The sequence below is a fragment of the Petromyzon marinus genome, chromosome 21 (assembly GCF_048934315.1).
Source record: "Petromyzon marinus isolate PM22_M1 ecotype Great Lakes invasive population chromosome 21, UKy_Petmar_22M1.pri1.0, whole genome shotgun sequence".
In the NCBI taxonomy this organism is placed as follows: Eukaryota; Metazoa; Chordata; class Hyperoartia; order Petromyzontiformes; family Petromyzontidae; genus Petromyzon; species Petromyzon marinus.
The window spans coordinates 5,801,822-5,819,301 of NC_133687.1; the positions used below are offsets into that span (position 1 = coordinate 5,801,822).

General features: G+C 43.2%; 2 long non-coding RNA genes across 2 annotated transcripts; both read left to right on the forward strand.

Moving 5' to 3' along the window:
- The first annotated feature begins 667 nt into the window (after positions 1 to 667).
- LOC116944516 (uncharacterized) lies at positions 668 to 4,463 on the forward strand. Its single transcript, XR_004403115.2, has 2 exons — positions 668 to 2,092; positions 2,713 to 4,463. It is a non-coding gene; the product is annotated as an uncharacterized LOC116944516 (long non-coding RNA).
- Positions 4,464 to 7,472: 3,009 nt separating this feature from the next.
- LOC116944519 (uncharacterized) lies at positions 7,473 to 15,997 on the forward strand. Its single transcript, XR_004403117.2, has 2 exons — positions 7,473 to 8,634; positions 14,957 to 15,997. It is a non-coding gene; the product is annotated as an uncharacterized LOC116944519 (long non-coding RNA).
- Positions 15,998 to 17,480: the final 1,483 nt, after the last annotated feature.

The following is a 17,480-nucleotide window of genomic DNA, read 5'->3' on the forward strand; positions in this document are numbered from 1 at the left end:
CTCTATATTAATCTCTATGTTAGCGACACATTATAGCTTGCTATGCTCACTCTATATGATTGCTCTGTCGGTTAGCTATTTATTAAGCTATAAATGAAGCTCTTTAGTTGATGTATGTTGAACTTCGTTGGCACCATACACAGTCAACCGTGATAATCTTTGTTAGCTCTGGATAATAGCTCGGTGCCGTAACTTTGTGTGATAGCTATATGTGCATATATATGTTAGATATATTTGATAGCTTTGTATGATATTCCCATGTGATAGGTCTAAATTTCAGCTCTGTGTAATCGCTGTGTATGTTATCTCTGTATCATACATAGCGTTTTAGGATAACTCTGTACATTACCTGTGCATGGTGGCTCAGTATGAATCTCTATATAATATATTTGTGTGCTTGCTTTGCAGGATCTCTTAATCTTAACTCTGTATTAAACCGTTTATGTTAGCTCTGTATGATAGCTCAGTAGAATGCCCGTGTTTGATAACCTCTGTATGAAACAGTGTAATAGCAATGTATAATTGCTCTTTGTTATCTCTAAGATATCTCTTTAAGATTACCACGTATTGTTTCTGTGTACATTAACTCCATTAGGTAGCTCAGTCTATTATCTATGTCGGTTATATCTGAATGATAGCTCTAAACGTTAGATGCTTGAAAGCTCAGTATGATTGCTCGGTATGATACCGACGTACACGATGTGTATAATTCCACTGGGCTATTGGAATTGCTTGGTGTTAGACGCCATTGTAAAATATGTTTGTTGTGTCAATGGGTTCTCACCTTGATACATTATAATAAGTCGTACTCTTATAATAAGTATGATAATATATTAAATCGTTATCGCTAAATGGGCATACACGCCAATAAGATGTTGTAATAAGGACTTGTAATTATGAGAATATTGAGCCCCATTGCGTCACATTGTTTGAAGGGGGATGCATAGGTGAGGAGGTGGAGGGGATGCAAAGACGCAATGTTAAACAAACTTTAAACCTGTATGTATGTTGAACTTCTATCGCACCGTACACAGCCAACCGTGCTAATCGAAGGTGCGCTGAACGAAATTAGTAACGATTTGCTTTTGTCTATCATGCATCGTTTTGCCCGTAGCTCTCACCCCCTGTGTATAGATGAGTAGAGGCTCCGAGTCCAACGACTCATTGTACTTGCATTGTGTCCAGCCGTCATCCCTCCTTCCACCATTGTAGAGAGTTTGTATGTGAAATTAAACCAATTTATTAAAAGAAGGGGGGGGGGGTTTGAACTTCCCCTCGCCCCCCTCCCCCAATCCCTAACGTGTTGACGGAGCTAAAACCTTGTTCTTGGGATGGCCGATTTAGCAAGACTTAATGTTGTGTCTCTTCTAGCAGCAGCTCCGAGATGCATTGGCACACATTCATACCTTAACCCCAGTGGGACTTGAAATGCCCAAACAATCGTGCCACGAGGCTAAAAGATGCTATCAATTAAATTTTCTTTACGATCAATCACCACCATCACCCTCATAATCATGTCTAATCCACTGCTGGATGAAGGCCTCACCAAGCCTTCGCTAAATTTATCAAGATTTTTTGCGATGTTAACGTGTGCTCAATAATTATAATGTTGCAGTAATTGTGCGTATCTTTTCACTTACCAAAGTACGAACGAATGCTTCCAACATTTGTATTACACTCTTAACAACACGTGCCACGGTTCATTAAAAAAGGGAATTTTCACTGTCGCCCAAGTGTGTGTATGTGCATGTATTGTAATAACCGCCACAAAACAAACTGTGTTGGATATATCTTTTTTTTACATAACAGCAACTCAGAAGCTGACCTCGACCGCTGCGGTAGCCGACTCAGCGCTAACGAGTGGCTAATAAATTAAATAACATGCAAATTACACAAATTAAACAATCAATTGGCTCCACTTCCTTTTTTGACGTCGGCAGTTCCCCATGGAGATTCGTTTAAAAAGAGGCGCCTGAGTCCAGAGAGGCACAGCGACTCGGCTCTGCAGCTCTCAACAGCTCCAGCTACAGCCACCACTGTCCCCTCTCTCGCTCTCTCGCTCCCCAACACTCTCACGCTCTCCGCTACTCGGGTGAGCCTGCAATACTTCTGCTCGGAGCCTATCCGTGCCATTTCGAAAGATGTTGCTTTCCTGTTAAATGCCCGTTTGAATCTTGCTTCGTGAGAAATGTTCGCATTGTGTGTGGTGGTGCGCTCTTCAAATTGTCTTTGTGGTCGTTGCTGCTGAATTCTGATGGGAATGTATCCACACAGGTTTGGCAGCGCGTGCCGGCGCCTTCACACTTGATGGCTCTGCACCGAGTGTTAATTATGCTCAGTCGATCGAATGTGAAGACAAAACGTTGCTCGTTTGATTAACGTTTGGGTTGAGGATGCAATGCACTTGCAATGTGCGCCGATCCGATCAGAATAACTGGGCGTCTGTATGTTTTATTTAAGTTAAACAATTAATTCGCCTCATTTAATTTCTGGACTAACCAGGGCACGAACCCGTTCGCTTCTGTCTTTGGCTCAAATTCAACAGCAGCAATGAAGACGCAGCCTTTCACGCGTCGCACAACCCAGCGTATAACTTCGAGCGGCCAATCGGCTTTTTGGCAAATTTTGGCACGCGCGTGAATCCCGTCGGTGCGAGACGCGTTTGCGATGGTACTTAACGCGCCCTGTCCGTTTTTGTCTCTCGCCCTTCAGCCTGCAGGAGCCAACCATCATGTGGATCAAGTGGATCGCCACGCTGGTCGCCTTTGGCGCCCTGGTGCAAAGTGCGGTAGCATGTCCCTCGCAGTGTTCGTACATATAGTCTCCTCAGCAGGGCGGGGACCAAGAAACAAACAATGCTATCAGGATATATGTAGTTAAATATATTAACATGTATTTTATATAGTGTTAGACATGAAGTGTATATGATATATAAAAATTTCCAAAACATATTTAGATTTTATTTTAAAACAAATAAGCCATTTGTAAAAAAAAAAAAAACTATGTTAAATAATTCGAATCTGGAAAATAAAATCCAATTCTGGAAAATGATCAAATAATGATCAAAAAAATTGCATGCGGAAAATCATAATAATACACATTTTTAAATAAGTCCAATCATAAAAACTTGGGCCAATGAAATTACGATAAATGTATATATAGTCTGTCAACAGGTAGGTGCTGCATATATCAGTGTGCACACTTGATATCGATGAAGGCGTCTCAGATGGAATTACAAAAAATACAATTCACACGAAATCCCAAACCGTAGAATATATAAAACACTTAGTTTATCAATAAAGATAACAAACAATCAATTAATGTGTTTTCGTAAACACGGAAAGTCCTGTGTAGTCAGCTACCAAGCTAGCTTGCAAGGGAGATCCCGTGGTGCATTGCCACTGTACAAGGACAACAACGACATCAAAGTGATACGTACAGAAGAAACGGGCAACAACAGAACAGAACGCATCATAGGTGCAGGCAATCATAGTGCTTAAAGAACAATACCTAACAACATTAACAAAATAAATAACAGGCACATTGCACCACCAACAGCAATAAGGATGAGGTCATTACCTCATGAACTGTTGGACTGGGCATGAGCACAATGTGAGGCGAATGCGATCGAGCGAATAAAACAACAACAATAACCACCACGGGAACGCAGACAGGAATAGCACGTGACTCTCGGTAGAGGTTTAGTATCCAAACTGTGTGTGTGCATTTGGAACGGGGTAGGGCCAGGGGAGGGAGCCGAGCCTAAACCGAAGGGGCGAGGGCATTCATAAAATATCAACATAGCAATAGCGTATGCTCCCTCATACTAAACGTCAATTATGAAAATCAAGGAATGGCACATTTCAAGGTAGATAGCCAGCTGTCCTGTATTGAGAGATATGCTATGAAACGTACTGAGAGATGTACATTATCTTATTTGAGCTCGACAGCTCGTTTTCCAAGAGCGACCTGCCCATGAAGGCGGCAATGATGCCACATGCACAGGGAATTGCGAGGGATGATACGTTACAAGAACTAGTGGGAAATAAAACGCAGTGAGTGGCAAAAATATTTTAACAACACATGTAACAATTACGGACTGGAGGAAGGCCTGCAAACGCGAAGACGCGTTTCAATGACAATGCATAAAGTGACAGAAGTAATTATATAAATAAAAATAATCAATAAAAACACTTTGATCATTCGGGATCGCATTCGCATCTGTGTGTGTAATACTCTTGAAGAAACAGTCATAAGCTGCATTAGAGCTGGAAGCGATTGCAAATCTCAGTGCCTAGACCGGTTCATTCAGAAATTTAGACGCAGCGATTGAGAATGCCGCGGAATACTGTGGCGTTATCGAGATTAAACGGGGTTGTGACCCATTCCATAACTGCGTGTAATTGTTTATATATTTTTTATTATTTTTGTTCCTTCAATAAAGATCGCATAAATGAAACAAATATCTGCCTCTGTTGATTGAATATTCTTTGGGTCAAGAATTTCACCACTGCCTTGCCCGATGTAACCAGAAGTCAGGCGCCTGTGATGAGATGAATCACAGGCAGCTGAAACACACATTCTAAGCCGGGAAGACAACAATTCCAGCTCAGGCCTATCTGACCTCCGAGCCATCTGCCCATTATTTTTGTTTATGAGGATTCCTATCGACAATGGGTTTGTGTTTATAAGGTAGGGCCACGATTCTTGTGCTCATAAATTGCTGATGCCTCAAGAGGAGCGTTGATAGCAGTGCACGTGGCCTGTATTCCAGCAAGGGTTGGTGACTCATCACACAAATGTTCAGAAACTCCTTTCCGTGCGCGTAGAGTAGGAGCCATAGCCTGGTTCGCAAGAAGAATGCAGTGTAGTAAATGTGGCCTCCACCTATTATATCTTTGTGGGAGACATGTATAGATTTTATCCAGGTGCTCCAGTTGCCTCCCACATGTAATTGCTCATTAATTGACAAACAACACTCTCATCTAAAGAAGACCACAGAGCTTGGGCAATTATTGGCGCCAGTTGATCTTATGGTTACCTTCCATCGTGTCTATGCTTTCTCCACGTGCCATCGAGTCGTTCTCCGTTTTCGAGAATGAGCGAATACTGTCGTGGTGTATTACAAGTACAAATTATTCCAATAATAATATGGCAGTCAAGTAGAGACACTCTCGAGCGCACCTCAGTGTCACAAGCATCACATATGGCAACACTAACGATATGAGTATGCCTGAGATCACAACAGCCACCACGTTCTGGGGTTTGCCCGAGATCAACCAGAGCAGTTGTGGGTCGATCCACCTTTACTAATCCCACCACTCTCCGGCCATCGCACCTCAGAGACAGAAGCGATTTTAACTCTCAGCTTATGTAGCTGCGACAACAGCAAGGGCAGATGACGGGAACGGGAGAGAGAGATGATATCCCAGGTGCTCACTCAGATGGCTTACCAGAGGTTAAACACAGAGCTGGACTGTTCAATACTAACCTGGAAAAGCTTCCCCCGAAAGAAGTTCAGCATACATACATATATATTTATACTCAACCCAATGTGACCATTAGTTCCCTCGCATCTGCATCGGGGATGCTGCCGTGGTGTGATGTATATTACGCACGCTGGACTAGCAATTCAGAAGGTCTAATGATGTAGATGCTTATACCCCGAGCCCTCATTACTTTGGTAGTGCATTGTCTTTGAGCTGTACGCCTTTTGGCGTCTTCTGGTCTAGCACCAATTAAGACGAGGCTCAAAATAAAGCCGTCTCTGGTGTGGACCAATCAGTTTCAAGGACAATCCATATATTATTATATATTATTATTATGACTGCAAGTATCGTGGTTAATGCACACATGATTCCTTGTAAAAAGTTTCAGTTTTGTTGCCAGAAAAAAGGGGAAATACCCTATTATTATATTTTGATACTGGCAAAGGAGGTCAAATGATGTAAACATGACAATTTATGGGAAACACATCACTAACATTCAAAATATCATAAACGGCCTTCAGACGGTCACATCTTCAATAGATTGGTGCATTCAAACAGCTCTAGTTTGAGCTCAGCAACTCTTCCCCCATCTTAAGCCTCACCCCTGTCGATAACATTGGTCATCCGCCTGAACCGTTTAAATTTAATATCACAGCACTGGATGTGCTCAGCCAACTAGCCTCAGGACAGACACCCTCCTCAACTGGGGCAGATAAACTACTTACTTTTTAGTTGGACACAGCGGATAAAATAATCTATGAACCTCTAGTCCATCTTTATAACCTATCGATCAAGAAAGTTGCAGTGCCACAGGAATTGAAACTGCGTTCATTCGTCGTCTTCGCAACAGGTGTATCTACAGATGACTCAAACAATTACTGGCAAATTTAGATCCTATCACTATAAATTAACATCTTTGAGAAGAGTCCCCAGGCCCAAATTAGCAATAACACGTCTACAGATGGTCTGTCTCACATTAAATAATCAGGCTTCTACAAAAAAACCCTTTCACTAAGGTAGCTGTACTCGGATTCCTTGATTTTGTATTTAATAGACTGGACCATGAGCAATACTATGCAACACTTTTCCTTGACTTGTCCAAAGCCTTCGATACTATAGATCGTGTAACCCTTCTCAAACGACTCGACAGCCTCAATTGCTGCGGCCATACAATTGACTGGTTCAATAGCTACCTTTTTGAGCGAAATCAGGTTGTTTCAGTCGAAAGCTGGTACCTAAAATGTTTTAACCACGAAGGCAGTTCCACAAGCCTCCCCACGTGGACCGATTTTATTCCCCCTCTGTGATGATATTCTTGTAAACCAACTGAAATTCTCTAATGTGGGCATTTTTTTCTGACGATACTGCAATAATGTTAAGTGGAATTTCACCAGAAGCATCAATACCTTACATTGCAAAGTGATTTTGACCTCATTCAACATCTCTTTCATTCACTCAAACAAGTTCTGAAGGCAAATCAAACCGAAGTAATGATTATCTCCAATAAGACAATTCCTGCCACATTAACAACCAAGGTTGTGTATCAAGATAATCAACACATCGAACAAGTGGGGAATTACAAATACTTGGTATGAATCATCGAGTCCAAATTGAAGTTGCACTCCCACTTTTGTTATATTTAAGATTAAGGTGATGTTTCGGCTAGACGATAAGAATATCTTTTGATTTAAAGCTTTCGTGACTGCAGTAATTCAAAAATAATATAATATATATAAAACAATAAAACGATAAGAATATCATCTCCGCGGCTAAAAGTAGTGCCACAGAAGTGCTGCATCAGTTGGAAGGTGTGAACGAATCGATTGTGAAGACGATGTATGTATCACATATGTTTTTGTCTATGTATGTTTTACGTATATGTTTCTTTGTATAACACACTCAACACGCTCATGTACAACGGAACAATAGAACAACGTAAATGTTTCAGTTTTACACGTAGGCTTTCGCGACCAATATTATTCACCATTCTGGCGAATTGCCCAATGATGCTGGATGTAATTACCAGCGATACGTCGTACTCAAAAATTGAAAATGTTGTTCACTCTTCAACACACCGGTGGGCTAAAGTAGTGAACTATTTGTCTTTTGTCAACGTGACACTTTTTTGCTGATTGGCTGTGTCGGGTGGTGAAGGGTTACGACACATTTATAGATAACGCGATCTAACTCAAAAACTTTTATCATGAGTAAATGTTTCACATTGCCGCATGCATCTATTCCTCCAGTAATTGAGGATATCAGTCATAAGAACGTCTAGATAGCGAATCATTAACGTTCAAGAGACAGTGTCATGGGCGAGCTTTGGGCGTGATTGCCGCTGAGTGCGAAAGGTAATGGAGACGGGGGTTATGTGTTGAGGTGAAATTGAAAGAGTGTACACACAAGGCATAGAGAGCGACTCAACATATTTTAGTATAAAAACAAGGGCGGAAATCATCTAGAATTATGTAAACAAAGAGAGAGGGGGTGATACTTTTTGACCCTGGAACGTAACCCTATTTTTCTGATAAGGGCTATTCTTTGTCAAACGCGGTATTGTCCAACACGGCATTTGACAAAAACGTGTCATAGTTGGTAATATACACTGATTAACATATATTTAACATATATTGTTCCATATACGCATCGCTTATTGCTTTTTATTATTAAGTTTCGTTTGCCAAAAGCACTCTGACCCATTCTCATCCATTCCGCCTTCAATAACTGCCAAGTGTACCCCTGTTGTATCTCTCTGACGGATATTTTACATCCTTTCAGGAACTTGTTCAAAGTTTTTATTGTGTTGCTCTTTTTGCTTGAGACCCACTTTGCAACCTTCTTCATAATCTTATATCCCCTGCTGTTAATTAGCATTACTAGTTAGTTATAATCCGTTGATCAACACATTTTTATTGTAAAATTATTCTCCGTTTAATATTCATGGCTTTGCTTCGAAATGACAATTTTTGCAAAACATTTTAATATTTCGGCGCGTGTGTTTATTGTGGCGAAGTTTCTTGACACTCAGAAAGCACACATGCAACTGGGACTGCGCCTGCACGTACATCTTGTATCTCAGCACGTGGATCGGTCAGAATTCGGGTAAAGTAACTAAGGAAAGTGTAAACAACCCAGATAGCGCCGTGTGCTCTGGTACCAAAACAACTGTCCATGCGTGATTTCCCTGCTCGACTCCCACAGCCGCCAGGGACTCGTTTCAACTGCTCCATGTGATATGGCATACGTCCTCGTCTCTTTATTGCACTTGTTAGTGGAAAAATAACTCTACATCTCGTTAATGTCTTTGCAAGGGTGAAAGGTTTGCAAAACGAATTTGTTTGAGGCAACTTATATTTCAGGTAATTGCATATTTGCCTCAATGCCAAGGAAAGGTGGCAGTCTTCAAACTGGGAACATACCACATCGGAGGCCAAGTAGTTCTTGATCAATCTCCCTCTTGTGCCAAACGTACAAGCCGATTTAAAGGCTCACAAAAAATACATTGCACCACACGTCAAAAAGAGGCTGATCTGTGTACGATGGAAATCATGCATTGTTCAGACGGCGACTTTAACAAATCTGAAAACCTACTATGCATAAAACCGGCTATGCACGAGCCAACTCATCGAGACTCAAATGTGCGAGCTGAGCATCACACGGAAATGGCAGTAACCTGCCACACCGCTTTAATCCTGTCAACCTCGGCGCAACTCTCAATGGATCTCTGACGTCCGAGTCATCTCCGAATAGCACGGTTGGGTATGTATAGTGTGACAAAATTTCAACATCCATACGTGTCGGCAAAATTAGGATGAAGAGGAACTCAGAGTGTAATATCATCCAAACACTGGCGAACACCTAATCGGGAGTGGATGCATCGACACTCAGGTAAACCGCGCTGTCTCTCTGCTGGTCAGCAGTGGAGTGCGCACGTCCTGCAAGGTAGGGGTCTGAATGTGCAACAAAGATTGAACCAAGCAGTGTTAGTAAATACATTCTGTAGAAGCATTACTGGCTATCTCAAGCGAACCAATTAAGACAGTGTTTACCTCTTGACTGGCATTGCACACCTGCACATTCGACCTACGTTGCCCAGCTGTAGAGATTGGTCACGTCATTCCAAAGACCCAAGGCATCAGCTCTACCAGCTTATAGCAGCTACCAGTAGACTCAAATCACGTAGCTGCTGCCAGTAGACTCAAATCGCATCACCAGCGTTTTATGACCACAATAAAACCTCTCAGATGGAATCAATGACCTCAAGAATGAATTCAACAAGGAAGACGTGATAGTTTTGGACCCAGGAACGGAACTCTCTTTTTCTGATGAGGTATATTCTTTGTCGAACGAGGTTTTGGCCAGACGATTCCTCACTCATCCACTCTCGTGTTATCTAACGGAGGTGTCGCACACTACTGACAAATTGTAGCACTGTCATGGGCCGTGTGAGGGCTTGTGCCCACATATGAGTGTGACTGGTGGGCACAAAATGAATGACGTGTTTTCTTTAACAGACCTTGTCCAATAATCTGCGATGGTTATACTGGATATCGTTCCCTTTGGGTTTTTATTTCTCTATATCTCTCTCTGTTTAATTGGCTATCTCGTTGGCTCCCTCCCTGTCTACATATATCTGTGCATGCATATATCTTAATGTCTAACGTCCTTGTTTGTCTACATCCCTCCGTGTCTCTCTCTCCGAACCCCATCCTCCACGTAGGTCAACACCATTTAGAGCATCCATCCACTCTAGAACCTTAAAATTATTAACCTCACTTATTGGCCTGCTCGGCGCCCTGCCAGATTCAGATGTCTTATTCGGTTAGAATTCCACGGTTTGGTTTTGGCTCAGCTCTAAAAATGGCAAGTGGAAAAACCTGCATCTTGAGTGGGAGGGCTCGAATGTGTCAGTGGAAAAAGGGGCATGAGTGTTGCGAAGTCGTTGCCAGAACCGAGTGAGGTTCCGACGCATTAAAGCCATTTCCCCAGAAGCTGAGCCTTAGTCCACATTATTCTCTAACCTACAGTACATGCATACATGTGTAGTGACTAACTCGGAGACGAATAGAGTAGGAGGCACTTCTTTATTAACAAGCACCAACGGGGTTAACACTTTTATAATGTCTTTCTATGGTCGGCGACGTTACTCAGTCCGGACAGTTGGTAGGCTGCCTGACTGGTGACGCCCCGAGATGGTGAAGACGGAGACGACGACAAGAAGGATGGTGAAAACGATGAGAAGAATGGTGATGAAGACTTCAGCAGCACGATGGGGATCCCACTCCATACAACAGCCCCAAGGTCCCCTACAGGGGCCCATCTTATACTGGCAGCGTGGGCTGGCTACGCCCCCGGACACGCCCCCTTTCTGGAACCTACCAGCAGGTTCTTGGTGTGGCCCTTCTGTGACCTTTCCCCTAGATCCCCCTCTGGTGTATAACCTGGCCTGCTGATGTCAGGGCTGCCGAAAGCCGCATATACACCTTCCTTGCCAGAAGCCAGCGCTATGAGGCTACACTGCTATTATTCTATGCCACTACACATGTCTAGGGGATATCGAGGTGCCTTACCGAGCCCACTCTGACCATACGTCAGAGGGAGGCGCCAGGCAATAGCCCTAGACAATGATTAACGAGCAAGGAGTGCTAGAGAAAGGAATCAGGAGTGGGGAACTTCACGGGAAAGTGTAGAACTGTTGGAAGAACATAGGATTGGTGGGTGGAGATAGGGGGTGGAGCAGAACTAGTGGTGAAGCGGATACAAGAGAGAGGAAGGAGGGAAGTTCTGATTTGCGGAGTCTGAGCAAGCGTGCGTGACCTGCTTTGTAATCGGTTGTCACCTGTGGGTCGTCAATAAAGATACCTTTGCTGAACACCGCGTGAGCTGAGTACCCTCAAATGGAACTGCTTTTAAATATATTTGTATTGATCACTAATTTCATTTTTGGTTTGAGATGTTTCCGTGGTGTAATGGTTAACACACTGGACTTGAAATCCAGAGGCCAATGGTTTGGTTCTATCTCCCAGTGCGGCAGTTGAATCGATGGTCAATTTCTTTTTTTTTGTAGTTCCTCTGCCTCAATGCATCGAATATACATGGGAACACCGCATGTAGTCAATCAACAGGCGGGGTGTGTGTGGCGGAGTAAAGTGTAGGTATTTCCACAATTTGCACATACGTTTGGCGAATTGGAAGAGTAAGCCATTGACCAGATATAGCCCCTTTTTGCAACTGCGATTTTAAACCATTAACCTTACCCATTGCACAGACTGTATTGTCGTAGTTTGATCTTAGCTTGTTGCTGTTATTGTTGTTTCGCTGCCTTGCCCAAGCATACATTTTATCTTGACAATAGAGCAAAAAATGTTTCGACGAGTGCAATGTATACTTCCATGCTTGAACTATATTTGGTTTTTCACTGATTTTTCTAAACGTTTTTTATATATTACTCTTGTATACTCTCTTGTATTATTTGTTGATGGAATTTTTCTGACCCGCCCCTACTGGCTGGACATCGGTGAACAAGAGATTTGTATCTTCATCAGATTCCTCGAGGAAAATGTTTTAACATTCTGATTCTGATCCAGAAGAGTCCTCGAGTGCGCAACCAGAACTTGTGGGGGAGCCGTCACCTCCGATTATCACGGTTGGCGACGTATGGTGTGAAAGACGTTCAACACACATACGTGCATACATTCTATCAGCATGATTGGCTACGTACCGTGCGAAAGAAGTTCGTGCCGTGCGAAAGAAGTTCGCACGGTACGTGCTATTCCGATTCATATTTAATGTGAATGGCACGCTCAATTGCCAAATATGTTCGAATTTGTTGTTGTTGTGTTTCACGGGTGTTTTTGTGATTTATGCTTCGCTTCAGCTGTGTTATTCTAAAACGAAATAAAAACCGTCTTGCCAACCAAGGAGACCATTCAGAACTAAACCTCGTTGCACGTTTTCTTAGCGGGGTCGTGTTGCCCCCACTTCTGCCATGTGATCAAGAATAACGACGGCGTGGCATCCGAGAGGTATGGGACGCGTACGCGACGTGGTCCACAGTCGTACATCATCATCATTATCATCGTTATCACGTATGTTTTTTTATCAATTCACTCCATCATCATTATCGTTATAATGGTTATTTGTATTCATTCACTCCCTCATCATCGTTATAATGTCTGTTATTTTTAACCCACTCAATCATCATCGTTATAACGTTTATTATTGATTCACTTCATCATCGTTATAGACGTTATAATTAGTATTCGGTCACTCCATCATCAACAGCACAGCTGCACAAACAGTCACGGGCCGCGACCACACGTGTCAACACATCACTCACGACAGCTTGCGGTCGATGTGGGTTTTTTGCACGCACGAAGCAATAACGCCCTCTCGGGCGAGTCATGAAGTTTTATTTGTGTTTTGTGATTTCGCTGACGGCTCCCCCACAAGTTCTGTAAACTACGCGGCCACCACCACCCACCCAACGCTTACTCCTGACTCATCACAAAATTCCCGCTCACCACTGCAACCCACCAACTCACCGCCCCTCCCTTCCCCCCTCCCCTCAACATCCAACATCACACGCCGCTCTTTGTCAAGTATAGAATGCTCCAGTTGGACGCGGGCACGCGGCGCACTGGTGAGAATTAATAGGTTCTGCTTGCTGAAGAAGATAACTGCAGGGTTCATGACCTGTGGAGGTGGTGAGGTAAGGGTCGGCTATAGTGTTTGGTGAGGCGGAGGATCCGAGTTGGTATTGGGTGGTGAGTTATGTGGAGGTGAGCGATGGATGATGTGGTGATGGGTAGCGGATTGTGAGTGGTACGTGATTGGGTGATGATGAGCAGTGGATGGTGAGTGGTACGCGACTGGGTGGTGATCGGCAGTGGATGGTGAGTGGTACGCGACTGGGTGGTGATGGGCAGTGGATGGTGAGTGGTACGCGACTGGGTGGTGATGAGCAGTGGTTGGTGGGTGATGTCAGTGTTCCTGGCGAGTAGATCTCTACATAATTGGGTTTCCACGCGAGGTACTTAGACTCCATGTCAATATATGAATCTTTTCGCGAGCCGAGCGAGTTTTTGGATCGGCGATGGGAAGAGTGGGTGTTGAACAGTGGGTGATTTGGCTGTAGATGGATAGCGATGTGCGATTGGGGATCGAAGTTTGTGGTGAGTTATGGTGGGAGGTGGCAATTGGTGATGGTTGATAAGATGAGTCGTTGTAATCGGTGATGGACACCAAGTTATTGGTGATGACGGACGGTTGATGTTTGGTTGCTGAAGAAGGAGTGATGACGTACGGGTGAATGGTAAGCAGTGAATGATAGATGATATTGGTGGATACAATCGATGGGGTGATGAGCTTTTCCGCGATGAATAATGAGCCAATCAATACCACAGTGCTCACCGCTCCTTGTGTGATACAATCCTATGGTGTAGACGCTTTTATAAATCCACGTTGCATTTTGCTTCACTCACAAATTAATCCATATGTATCATCATCATCATGTAGTACAATAACGATGCATAAAATCGCATCAATACAAACGACCAAACGCGTTACACACGATGAGAAGGCATTCACGGCCATGGCCAAACCTTGTGATGGATTCCAATTCGTATTCACGAAGGGTATCGCGTGCACTTGTGAGAGGGTGGAACTTGCGTGCAATTGGTGGCTGGCGACGGCTTACAGCAGTTTTTTGTTCTACGATTAAAGTCCCACTGTTTTCACGTCGCACGCGCCGTGGATTCTTGTTAAGTTCGATTAGTTGCTTAATCCCGAGCTCGTTAGTGATTGTACGTAAATAAAAACCCCCCACAATAATCCGTAAATGAGCGCGATATGCAAGGGTTAACAGATTTAGCAATTCAAAATGTAAGTCTCACTCGTCGTATCCATGCGTCGTATTCCATCCGATTGTCTTTAAGACGCGTGCTGGGTTAATATGATAAATATATACTATATATACAAGCGATCAAGCAATAGAATCGTTATGAAACAATTAACTCAAAAACAAAAAAGAATAGCAAAATTTTTTCAAAAAAACACCCAACTATATAGACTTGTAGTATGTAAGTTAATTGCGTGGGAAATAGAAAACAATACTATATTTTTATCAACCCAACGGCAAAAAACTAACAATTGCTGTATGTAACCGCCATTTTTTTAAAATACAAAGTAGTAACAATCTGAAAAAAAAACACAAAAGTAACACAGATTTAAGGTTGCAACATATGTAGACCGTAACACGTTGTTTAGTTACGTGCGTTCATCAATACTAAACATACATACACACATGGTGCACGTATATATAAAAAAACGGCCCGAAATTTTGCCACATTTTCTGGTGATACTGGAAAATTTGGGGAAATAAAACTGGAAAAATAAACATCGAAGCAAACTTCGCAGCGAACACAATGCACCACATGTCACCATAAAACATCCACCGCCCTCTGCAGTTGCTCTGGTACCAATACCCCCGTCCGTGCGGTCACCGAGGCCAGCACTAGCCCCTCGAAATGCCCAGGCTACGTTGCTACGACCACGACGCCGACGACGACCACGCCCGAATTCATCCCTGAGACCACCACCTCGCCGCAGCCCGTGATCACAACCCAGAAACCCAAGCCTCTGTGGAATTTCAACTGCACCTCAATTCAGGAGAGGAAGAACGACGGTGGCGACTGCGGAAAGCCCGCCTGCACAACTCTCCTAAACTGCGCGAATTTCCTCAGCTGCCTCTGCTCGACCTGCGCCCTCTGCAGGAAACGTTGATCGGCGTGCAAAGGTCGGGGATGGCGGTGGGAAGGCGGGCGCGGTGGGGTGGGGGTGTAGTGGAGAAGGTGGAGGAGGAGGAGTGAGGAGAAGGAAGACCAGGAAGAGGGGAAGAGTAATAAGCAGAGACGATTTGAAAGGTTGACAAACTTCTCGCGCAAACTCCACCACCTTCGCGTCCGAACGACCATGAGGATACCGCGACGACGACGATGATAATGAACAACCCAGCAAGGAATCAACGACCACTCTTGTCGAATCGCTTCGTCAGCGGCTGTTGCCGACACACACGCACGCACGCGCACACGCACGCGCGCATTTGAAAACAAATAGAGTTCCGATTTAGTTTGTTTGGTTTTTACGATCCGTGTGATGCAGCAGTTTCGGCGACTGTCGATTTCGTCGCTTATTTTACTTAGTTTATAATTTTATGTTTTTATTAGATCAAATTATATAACTTGCATATTCTCTTCTTTAAAGTATAGTCAACAGTTATGCAAAACGTTAATCACCGCTTAAGTGACGTTTCTTTGGTAGCTAAGAGTTTAATTCTACGAGTTCATGCCTGGAGAGTTGAGTATTTTGTCACCCAATACCCTCGATCGTGTGTTTTCGTGACGCGATCGCTGTTCCCTGGCTCGGCTCTCGGCTACTGTTTACCATTCGCCCACGTCTGTCTTCGCTTCATCCATACAACTACAAAATAAAAATGATTTAAAATTTCAGTCGTTGCATTTTCGCTGTCACTCTGTTCGCGATGCCCACGCGTCACGGTCACTCTCGGACCCTCGCAACGGTCTCACGGTCCGACTGAAGGTTTCATTGGGTCTCTTGATACAGGACACTGATACATATGTTCATATATATAGATATATATGGTAATTGAAAAGTAATTTAGGACTTTTTTAATAGAATATGGATAGAACATTTTACATAGAGACAGTCGTTGGTAGGGGACACTGATATTAACTTCAGTTAGAGAACATTCATAGGGTATAGAGTACATAACACCATTGACAGGAGATTTCATTTCACACTATCGATGGAGCATATAGTACAGAACATTGAGAGGAACTTTAGCACAAGGACATTAACATAATATATTGCACAAGGTGTCCATGAAGTCCCTACCTATTTTATTGAAATCAAAGCAATTTAGGGCACACCATGCAATAATAAAATCAGAGGTGTACTTCTTAATAAAACTTAAGCATTGGATTCTAGACGAGCACTATCAATATCTCTGCACAGCTCAAATCTTGTCAGCTGCATTGCGGAACACATTTTGCAGCATCTGTGGAGTTATTATTAGTAACTGCAGCCCCCTATATACGATCTCCCAAATCTTATCGAGCTATAACTCATGTTTGATAACAGCTCCTGACTTGATAAAGCTCCTTGCTTCGGAGATGGAGCTGTCCAGGACCTGTTACCGCCGCGTCCAATCCAGCAATTTGGAACACGTCCATGAAGGTTCTCCCGAACGATGCTTGCATAACGATAATGGAGCCTCATCTTATTCAAAGTGTTATTACCATCACACGTTCTTGTACATTCATATTCATAGGATCCTGAAAATACATATACCATTAGTTCAATCAAATAGATCGGGACTTAATATACACCCTGCACAGAACATGCATGCGAACAATAGTGATAGAATATTTACAGGTGCTTTAGCCTAGAACATTTTTTTTTTAAAATCGATACAAACCACACTCATAGCACTTTCCACCGCTACGTGGTATTTGGTACAGATGGTCAATAGGATCCCTGGTACCCACCAGTGATTGGGACCACAGAGCGTTTGACAAACAATATTCAATCAAAGGGCCCATGGACACAAACGTGGCTTCGGTAGAGAGAATCTCCTTATAAGTATTGATGCACAACATTCATTTATAAGGTGTTTGATATCAACATCACTGTTGGTAAACACTATTAATATTGCCTATGGAACAAAACGATAGCACTTGGTATCGCTGTCCCTTTATGAGCAAGGACGACGATGACGCCGCTGATAAATATCTCGGCTCGTGTGCGCGACTGTGGCTAAGGGGAATATTGTGTGGGTGGCGGTATGTCCCCCCACAGTGGCTGAACTTGTAGTTTGACGTTTGAGGAAAGGCTTGAATTGAGTTGTTTTTACGAAGTCAATTGAGTCCCATTGACGTCCAGATGGTCGAGATTTTTTTTGTTTACAAAAAT